Raw genomic sequence first — 10,574 nt, forward strand, 5'->3', positions numbered from 1 at the left:
TATATATATATATATATATATATATATATATATACGCGCACACACACACATATATATAAACGTATTCTCCGTTGAGATATTGCAGCCGCTGCTGTGTCCAGGCCCAGGAGCCTTAGCACTGTGCTGTGATGTCACTCAATACCACTGACATCACTAGGTGTAAACAACATCTCTCCTTTGCTGTGTATGTGACTATGGAGCTGTTTGGTGATGTCGTCTATTATGGCCTTCATAGAAGCAACAGGAGATTGTTGCATCCATCTAGAACCCTCAGAACTACAGTGCTATGATGTCACTCACTTCCACAGGCCTTGCAGAGTGTAAACAACAACAACCCAGCTTTGTTGTGTATGTAACCATAGGGATTTGTGATGTCACCTAGAACCTTCACAGCAGCGACAGCTTTATGAGGAGCATCAGCACTGCTCTGCCTGAGCAGAACCATCACCGCCATAGGTTGTCAAATAACCCGGGTTTAACCCACACAGGTAAGTCCAATGGGGTGCAGGCATGTCCTCTATGCTTACAGCTTCCCGTGGGTGTTGGTTTGATACCGTTTGGGGACAGCCAAGGAGGCATCTGCAGGCAACAAAGGTAGGTGTGTGCTTGTGTGTGTGTTTCCTATGCAGATCCTAAGCCCAGTGTCACATGCAAGTAGGAGGAGTAAGAAGGGTTCCTGGCAAATCCGGGTTATGGATTGCATTTAAAAAGGCCCCGTGGGAGTGCAATGGGCCCCTGTCTTGCTGCTTAGCAATAATGGTATGGGTTTAGGTTCTGCTGTGTGTACTGGTGGTTGACTGCCCCCCAGCCCAGAGTGTGCATGGAAAATTGTCTGGCAGCCTCCCTGACAGCAAGCAGTGATAGTGCCCATGAAGGGCACCTTGTTGGGCCCGCCCCTTTCACGGTTATCGCTTCTCGGCCTTTTGGCTAAGATCAAGTGTAGTATCTGTTCTTATCAGTTTAATATCTGATACGTCCCCTATCTGGGGACCATATATTAAATGGATTTTTGAGAACGGGGGCCGATTTCGAAGCTTGCTTCCGTCGCCCTATGCATTGACCCGATATGGCAGTATCTTCGGGTACAGTGCACCACCCCCTTACAGGGTTAAAAAGAAAGATTCCTACTTTCATTGCTACCTGCTTGCTGGCTAGCCAGCTAGCCAGCCCTGTGGGCCTTGCTGCTGCTGCAGCCAAAAAACAAAAGGTGGTGCTGCTGCTGCTTCTGCTGCTTCTGCTGCTTCTGCTGCTTCTGCTGCTTCTGCTTCTGCTTGTGTCTGGCCGCTGTTGGAGCGTCCAGGCACAGAACTTCTGCTGCTGCTGACTAAATGGCCTCCTTAATTGGATCATTTGAGTAGCCAGCACACCTGTGCAGGTAGGGCATGACATGATAGGCAGCTGCCTTGATAGCGGGTGGGTGCTGAATGTTCCTAATTGACAAAATAAGATTAATGCTTATGAAGAAATATAAAATCTCATCCCTTCCCCAATATCGCGCCACACCCCTACCCCTTAATTCCCTGGTTGAACTTGATGGACATATGTCTTTTTTCGACCGTACTAACTATGTAACTATGTAACATAACATGGGGGGGGGGGGGGGGGGTCTCCTGGCTGTTCACACAGGTGTGTCATTGCTGTACATTGACCATGCATTGCTTCTGTGGTATTGCAAAGGCAAAGACAAATGCTTCCAGCCATCCATTGCACTAATGGATTGGTCATCAGCTGGCTGTCTATGTCCCGCATCAATATAGACCAAAGTACAGAGGGTTAGGCTATGCTATTGTGCACCTACCTGATGCATCAGAAGGTGCGAGGCCCTTGCTAAATTCTGTGCACAGACTTTGAGATCTATACTTTAGACTGTATCTAAACCTGCTCCAACATGGACTGACATTCTGGCCTACTTTCAGCCGATGCGACTTGTCTGTCGCTGAACAGTCGCTTTTTATGTATTCAGCACCTATGTATAATGTTGTAAAAATGCTCTAGAAGCTAAAGTCGCAGAAATGTCACACATATTTGGCCTGCAACTTTCTGTGCGACAAATTCAGACAGGAAAAATCAGTATAAATCCTTAGAAAATTATCCCCCAGTGTCTCCATCTGTTGGCGGTATTGAATAAGCATTGCTGCACTGATGGGGTATGCATTAGACGAAAAAAAAGAAGAAAAAGAAGAATAATACGCCCAGAAAAGAGGCGAAAAGGAGAAAAACGTAAAAAAACGTGAAAAAAAAGTAAGAGGAAGAGAAGGGAAAAAAAGGTGGAAATGGGTTTAAAAGTGATTTCGGCGGAGAAATATATATATATATATATATATATATATATATATATATATATATACGCGCACACACACACATATATATAAACGTATTCTCCGTTGAGATATTGCAGCCGCTGCTGTGTCCAGGCCCAGGAGCCTTAGCACTGTGCTGTGATGTCACTCAATACCACTGACATCACTAGGTGTAAACAACATCTCTCCTTTGCTGTGTATGTGACTATGGAGCTGTTTGGTGATGTCGTCTATTATGGCCTTCATAGAAGCAACAGGAGATTGTTGCATCCATCTAGAACCCTCAGAACTACAGTGCTATGATGTCACTCACTTCCACAGGCCTTGCAGAGTGTAAACAACAACAACCCAGCTTTGTTGTGTATGTAACCATAGGGATTTGTGATGTCACCTAGAACCTTCACAGCAGCGACAGCTTTATGAGGAGCATCATCACTGCTCTGCCTGAGCAGAACCATCACCGCCATAGGTTGTCAAATAACCCGGGTTTAACCCACACAGGTAAGTCCAATGGGGTGCAGGCATGTCCTCTATGCTTACAGCTTCCCGTGGGTGTTGGTTTGATACCGTTTGGGGACAGCCAAGGAGGCATCTGCAGGCAACAAAGGTAGGTGTGTGCTTGTGTGTGTGTTTCCTATGCAGATCCTAAGCCCAGTGTCACATGCAAGTAGGAGGAGTAAGAAGGGTTCCTGGCAAATCCGGGTTATGGATTGCATTTAAAAAGGCCCCGTGGGAGTGCAATGGGCCCCTGTCTTGCTGCTTAGCAATAATGGTATGGGTTTAGGTTCTGCTGTGTGTACTGGTGGTTGACTGCCCCCCAGCCCAGAGTGTGCATGGAAAATTGTCTGGCAGCCTCCCTGACAGCAAGCAGTGATAGTGCCCATGAAGGGCACCTTGTTGGGCCCGCCCCTTTCACGGTTATCGCTTCTCGGCCTTTTGGCTAAGATCAAGTGTAGTATCTGTTCTTATCAGTTTAATATCTGATACGTCCCCTATCTGGGGACCATATATTAAATGGATTTTTGAGAACGGGGGCCGATTTCGAAGCTTGCTTCCGTCGCCCTATGCATTGACCCGATATGGCAGTATCTTCGGGTACAGTGCACCACCCCCTTACAGGGTTAAAAAGAAAGATTCCTACTTTCATTGCTACCTGCTTGCTGGCTAGCCAGCTAGCCAGCCCTGTGGGCCTTGCTGCTGCTGCTGCAGCCAAAAAACAAAAGGTGGTGCTGCTGCTGCTTCTGCTGCTTCTGCTTCTGCTTGTGTCTGGCCGCTGTTGGAGCGTCCAGGCACAGGACTTCTGCTGCTGCTGACTAAATGGCCTCCTTAATTGGATCATTTGAGTAGCCAGCACACCTGTGCAGGTAGGGCATGACATGATAGGCAGCTGCCTTGATAGCGGGTGGGTGCTGAATGTTCCTAATTGACAAAATAAGATTAATGCTTATGAAGAAATATAAAATCTCATCCCTTCCCCAATATCGCGCCACACCCCTACCCCTTAATTCCCTGGTTGAACTTGATGGACATATGTCTTTTTTCGACCGTACTAACTATGTAACTATGTAACATAACATGGGGGGGGGGGGGGGTCTCCTGGCTGTTCACACAGGTGTGTCATTGCTGTACATTGACCATGCATTGCTTCTGTGGTATTGCAAAGGCAAAGACAAATGCTTCCAGCCATCCATTGCACTAATGGATTGGTCATCAGCTGGCTGTCTATGTCCCGCATCAATATAGACCAAAGTACAGAGGGTTAGGCTATGCTATTGTGCACCTACCTGATGCATCAGAAGGTGCGAGGCCCTTGCTAAATTCTGTGCACAGACTTTGAGATCTATACTTTAGACTGTATCTAAACCTGCTCCAACATGGACTGACATTCTGGCCTACTTTCAGCCGATGCGACTTGTCTGTCGCTGAACAGTCGCTTTTTATGTATTCAGCACCTATGTATAATGTTGTAAAAATGCTCTAGAAGCTAAAGTCGCAGAAATGTCACACATATTTGGCCTGCAACTTTCTGTGCGACAAATTCAGACAGGAAAAATCAGTATAAATCCTTAGAAAATTATCCCCCAGTGTCTCCATCTGCTGGCGGTATTGAATAAGCATTGCTGCACTGATGGGGTATGCATTAGACGAAAAAAAAGAAGAAAAAGAAGAATAATACGCCCAGAAAAGAGGCGAAAAGGAGAAAAACGTAAAAAAACGTGAAAAAAAAGTAAGAGGAAGAGAAGGGAAAAAAAGGTGGAAATGGGTTTAAAAGTGATTTCGGCGGAGAAATATATATATATATATATATATATATATATATATATATATATATATACGCGCACACACACACATATATATAAACGTATTCTCCGTTGAGATCTTGCAGCCGCTGCTGTGTCCAGGCCCAGGAGCCTTAGCACTGTGCTGTGATGTCACTCAATACCACTGACATCACTAGGTGTAAACAACATCTCTCCTTTGCTGTGTATGTGACTATGGAGCTGTTTGGTGATGTCGTCTATTATGGCCTTCATAGAAGCAACAGGAGATTGTTGCATCCATCTAGAACCCTGAGAACTACAGTGCTATGATGTCACTCACTTCCACAGGCCTTGCAGAGTGTAAACAACAACAACCCAGCTTTGTTGTGTATGTAACCATAGGGATTTGTGATGTCACCTAGAACCTTCACAGCAGCGACAGCTTTATGAGGAGCATCAGCACTGCTCTGCCTGAGCAGAACCATCACTGCCATAGGTTGTCAAATAACCCGGGTTTAACCCACACAGGTAAGTCCAATGGGGTGCAGGCATGTCCTCTATGCTTACAGCTTCCCGTGGGTGTTGGTTTGATACCGTTTGGGGACAGCCAAGGAGGCATCTGCAGGCAACAAAGGTAGGTGTGTGCTTGTGTGTGTGTTTCCTATGCAGATCCTAAGCCCAGTGTCACATGCAAGTAGGAGGAGTAAGAAGGGTTCCTGGCAAATCCGGGTTATGGATTGCATTTAAAAAGGCCCCGTGGGAGTGCAATGGGCCCCTGTCTTGCTGCTTAGCAATAATGGTATGGGTTTAGGTTCTGCTGTGTGTACTGGTGGTTGACTGCCCCCCAGCCCAGAGTGTGCATGGAAAATTGTCTGGCAGCCTCCCTGACAGCAAGCAGTGATAGTGCCCATGAAGGGCACCTTGTTGGGCCCGCCCCTTTCACGGTTATCGCTTCTCGGCCTTTTGGCTAAGATCAAGTGTAGTATCTGTTCTTATCAGTTTAATATCTGATACGTCCCCTATCTGGGGACCATATATTAAATGGATTTTTGAGAACGGGGGCCGATTTCGAAGCTTGCTTCCGTCGCCCTATGCATTGACCCGATATGGCAGTATCTTCGGGTACAGTGCACCACCCCCTTACAGGGTTAAAAAGAAAGATTCCTACTTTCATTGCTACCTGCTTGCTGGCTAGCCAGCCCTGTGGGCCTTGCTGCTGCTGCAGCCAAAAAACAAAAGGTGGTGCTGCTGCTGCTTCTGCTGCTTCTGCTTCTGCTTGTGTCTGGCCGCTGTTGGAGCGTCCAGGCACAGGACTTCTGCTGCTGCTGACTAAATGGCCTCCTTAATTGGATCATTTGAGTAGCCAGCACACCTGTGCAGGTAGGGCATGACATGATAGGCAGCTGCCTTGATAGCGGGTGGGTGCTGAATGTTCCTAATTGACAAAATAAGATTAATGCTTATGAAGAAATATAAAATCTCATCCCTTCCCCAATATCGCGCCACACCCCTACCCCTTAATTCCCTGGTTGAACTTGATGGACATATGTCTTTTTTCGACCGTACTAACTATGTAACTATGTAACATAACATGGGGGGGGGGGGGGGGGGGGGTCTCCTGGCTGTTCACACAGGTGTGTCATTGCTGTACATTGACCATGCATTGCTTCTGTGGTATTGCAAAGGCAAAGACAAATGCTTCCAGCCATCCATTGCACTAATGGATTGGTCATCAGCTGGCTGTCTATGTCCCGCATCAATATAGACCAAAGTACAGAGGGTTAGGCTATGCTATTGTGCACCTACCTGATGCATCAGAAGGTGCGAGGCCCTTGCTAAATTCTGTGCACAGACTTTGAGATCTATACTTTATACTGTATCTAAACCTGCTCCAACATGGACTGACATTCTGGCCTACTTTCAGCCGATGCGACTTGTCTGTCGCTGAACAGTCGCTTTTTATGTATTCAGCACCTATGTATAATGTTGTAAAAATGCTCTAGAAGCTAAAGTCGCAGAAATGTCACACATATTTGGCCTGCAACTTTCTGTGCGACAAATTCAGACAGGAAAAATCAGTATAAATCCTTAGAAAATTATCCCCCAGTGTCTCCATCTGCTGGCGGTATTGAATAAGCATTGCTGCACTGATGGGGTATGCATTAGACGAAAAAAAAGAAGAAAAAGAAGAATAATACGCCCAGAAAAGAGGCGAAAAGGAGAAAAACGTAAAAAAACGTGAAAAAAAAGTAAGAGGAAGAGAAGGGAAAAAAAGGTGGAAATGGGTTTAAAAGTGATTTCGGCGGAGAAATATATATATATATATATATATATATATATATATATATATATATATATATATATATACGCGCACACACACACATATATATAAACGTATTCTCCGTTGAGATATTGCAGCCGCTGCTGTGTCCAGGCCCAGGAGCCTTAGCACTGTGCTGTGATGTCACTCAATACCACTGACATCACTAGGTGTAAACAACATCTCTCCTTTGCTGTGTATGTGACTATGGAGCTGTTTGGTGATGTCGTCTATTATGGCCTTCATAGAAGCAACAGGAGATTGTTGCATCCATCTAGAACCCTCAGAACTACAGTGCTATGATGTCACTCACTTCCACAGGCCTTGCAGAGTGTAAACAACAACAACCCAGCTTTGTTGTGTATGTAACCATAGGGATTTGTGATGTCACCTAGAACCTTCACAGCAGCGACAGCTTTATGAGGAGCATCAGCACTGCTCTGCCTGAGCAGAACCATCACCGCCATAGGTTGTCAAATAACCCGGGTTTAACCCACACAGGTAAGTCCAATGGGGTGCAGGCATGTCCTCTATGCTTACAGCTTCCCGTGGGTGTTGGTTTGATACCGTTTGGGGACAGCCAAGGAGGCATCTGCTGGCAACAAAGGTAGGTGTGTGCTTGTGTGTGTGTTTCCTATGCAGATCCTAAGCCCAGTGTCACATGCAAGTAGGAGGAGTAAGAAGGGTTCCTGGCAAATCCGGGTTATGGATTGCATTTAAAAAGGCCCCGTGGGAGTGCAATGGGCCCCTGTCTTGCTGCTTAGCAATAATGGTATGGGTTTAGGTTCTGCTGTGTGTACTGGTGGTTGACTGCCCCCCAGCCCAGAGTGTGCATGGAAAATTGTCTGGCAGCCTCCCTGACAGCAAGCAGTGATAGTGCCCATGAAGGGCACCTTGTTGGGCCCGCCCCTTTCACGGTTATCGCTTCTCGGCCTTTTGGCTAAGATCAAGTGTAGTATCTGTTCTTATCAGTTTAATATCTGATACGTCCCCTATCTGGGGACCATATATTAAATGGATTTTTGAGAACGGGGGCCGATTTCGAAGCTTGCTTCCGTCGCCCTATGCATTGACCCGATATGGCAGTATCTTCGGGTACAGTGCACCACCCCCTTACAGGGTTAAAAAGAAAGATTCCTACTTTCATTGCTACCTGCTTGCTGGCTAGCCAGCTAGCCAGCCCTGTGGGCCTTGCTGCTGCTGCAGCCAAAAAACAAAAGGTGGTGCTGCTGCTGCTTCTGCTTCTGCTGCTTCTGCTTCTGCTTGTGTCTGGCCGCTGTTGGAGCGTCCAGGCACAGGACTTCTGCTGCTGCTGACTAAATGGCCTCCTTAATTGGATCATTTGAGTAGCCAGCACACCTGTGCAGGTAGGGCATGACATGATAGGCAGCTGCCTTGATAGCGGGTGGGTGCTGAATGTTCCTAATTGACAAAATAAGATTAATGCTTATGAAGAAATATAAAATCTCATCCCTTCCCCAATATCGCGCCACACCCCTACCCCTTAATTCCCTGGTTGAACTTGATGGACATATGTCTTTTTTCGACCGTACTAACTATGTAACTATGTAACATAACATGGGGGGGGGGGGGGTCTCCTGGCTGTTCACACAGGTGTGTCATTGCTGTACATTGACCATGCATTGCTTCTGTGGTATTGCAAAGGCAAAGACAAATGCTTCCAGCCATCCATTGCACTAATGGATTGGTCATCAGCTGGCTGTCTATGTCCCGCATCAATATAGACCAAAGTACAGAGGGTTAGGCTATGCTATTGTGCACCTACCTGATGCATCAGAAGGTGCGAGGCCCTTGCTAAATTCTGTGCACAGACTTTGAGATCTATACTTTAGACTGTATCTAAACCTGCTCCAACATGGACTGACATTCTGGCCTACTTTCAGCCGATGCGACTTGTCTGTCGCTGAACAGTCGCTTTTTATGTATTCAGCACCTATGTATAATGTTGTAAAAATGCTCTAGAAGCTAAAGTCGCAGAAATGTCACACATATTTGGCCTGCAACTTTCTGTGCGACAAATTCAGACAGGAAAAATCAGTATAAATCCTTAGAAAATTATCCCCCAGTGTCTCCATCTGCTGGCGGTATTGAATAAGCATTGCTGCACTGATGGGGTATGCATTAGACGAAAAAAAAGAAGAAAAAGAAGAATAATACGCCCAGAAAAGAGGCGAAAAGGAGAAAAACGTAAAAAAACGTGAAAAAAAAGTAAGAGGAAGAGAAGGGGAAAAAAGGTGGAAATGGGTTTAAAAGTGATTTCGGCGGAGAAATATATATATATATATATATATATATATATATATATATATATATACGCGCACACACACACATATATATAAACGTATTCTCCGTTGAGATATTGCAGCCGCTGCTGTGTCCAGGCCCAGGAGCCTTAGCACTGTGCTGTGATGTCACTCAATACCACTGACATCACTAGGTGTAAACAACATCTCTCCTTTGCTGTGTATGTGACTATGGAGCTGTTTGGTGATGTCGTCTATTATGGCCTTCATCGAAGCAACAGGAGATTGTTGCATCCATCTAGAACCCTCAGAACTACAGTGCTATGATGTCACTCACTTCCACAGGCCTTGCAGAGTGTAAACAACAACAACCCAGCTTTGTTGTGTATGTAACCATAGGGATTTGTGATGTCACCTAGAACCTTCACAGCAGCGACAGCTTTATGAGGAGCATCAGCACTGCTCTGCCTGAGCAGAACCATCACCGCCATAGGTTGTCAAATAACCCGGGTTTAACCCACACAGGTAAGTCCAATGGGGTGCAGGCATGTCCTCTATGCTTACAGCTTCCCGTGGGTGTTGGTTTGATACCGTTTGGGGACAGCCAAGGAGGCATCTGCAGGCAACAAAGGTAGGTGTGTGCTTGTGTGTGTGTTTCCTATGCAGATCCTAAGCCCAGTGTCACATGCAAGTAGGAGGAGTAAGAAGGGTTCCTGGCAAATCCGGGTTATGGATTGCATTTAAAAAGGCCCCGTGGGAGTGCAATGGGCCCCTGTCTTGCTGCTTAGCAATAATGGTATGGGTTTAGGTTCTGCTGTGTGTACTGGTGGTTGACTGCCCCCCAGCCCAGAGTGTGCATGGAAAATTGTCTGGCAGCCTCCCTGACAGCAAGCAGTGATAGTGCCCATGAAGGGCACCTTGTTGGGCCCGCCCCTTTCACGGTTATCGCTTCTCGGCCTTTTGGCTAAGATCAAGTGTAGTATCTGTTCTTATCAGTTTAATATCTGATACGTCCCCTATCTGGGGACCATATATTAAATGGATTTTTGAGAACGGGGGCCGATTTCGAAGCTTGCTTCCGTCGCCCTATGCATTGACCCGATATGGCAGTATCTTCGGGTACAGTGCACCACCCCCTTACAGGGTTAAAAAGAAAGATTCCTACTTTCATTGCTACCTGCTTGCTGGCTAGCCAGCTAGCCAGCCCTGTGGGCCTTGCTGCTGCTGCAGCCAAAAAACAAAAGGTGGTGCTGCTGCTGCTTCTGCTTCTGCTTGTGTCTGGCCGCTGTTGGAGCGTCCAGGCACAGGACTTCTGCTGCTGCTGACTAAATGGCCTCCTTAATTGGATCATTTGAGTAGCCAGCACACCTGTGCAGGTAGGGCATGACATGATAGGCAGCTGCCTTGATAGCGGGTGGGTGCTGAATGT

The 10,574-nt window shown here is 46.4% G+C and overlaps 5 non-coding genes across 5 annotated transcripts; all 5 read left to right on the plus strand.

Moving 5' to 3' along the window:
* The first annotated feature begins 907 nt into the window (after positions 1–907).
* Positions 908–1,098, plus strand: LOC130333801 (U2 spliceosomal RNA). Its single transcript, XR_008875879.1, has one exon. It is a non-coding gene; the product is annotated as a U2 spliceosomal RNA (small nuclear RNA).
* Positions 1,099–3,220: 2,122 nt separating this feature from the next.
* On the plus strand, positions 3,221–3,411 carry LOC130333813 (U2 spliceosomal RNA). The gene has a single exon (XR_008875880.1). It is a non-coding gene; the product is annotated as a U2 spliceosomal RNA (small nuclear RNA).
* Positions 3,412–5,508: 2,097 nt separating this feature from the next.
* Positions 5,509–5,699, plus strand: LOC130333824 (U2 spliceosomal RNA). Its single transcript, XR_008875881.1, has one exon. It is a non-coding gene; the product is annotated as a U2 spliceosomal RNA (small nuclear RNA).
* Positions 5,700–7,801: 2,102 nt separating this feature from the next.
* Positions 7,802–7,992, plus strand: LOC130333825 (U2 spliceosomal RNA). The gene has a single exon (XR_008875882.1). It is a non-coding gene; the product is annotated as a U2 spliceosomal RNA (small nuclear RNA).
* A 2,097-nt stretch (positions 7,993–10,089) lies between these two features.
* Positions 10,090–10,280, plus strand: LOC130333826 (U2 spliceosomal RNA). The gene has a single exon (XR_008875883.1). It is a non-coding gene; the product is annotated as a U2 spliceosomal RNA (small nuclear RNA).
* Positions 10,281–10,574: the final 294 nt, after the last annotated feature.

Source organism: Hyla sarda, unplaced genomic scaffold, assembly GCF_029499605.1.
Source record: "Hyla sarda isolate aHylSar1 unplaced genomic scaffold, aHylSar1.hap1 scaffold_416, whole genome shotgun sequence".
Lineage (NCBI taxonomy): Eukaryota > Metazoa > Chordata > Amphibia > Anura > Hylidae > Hyla > Hyla sarda.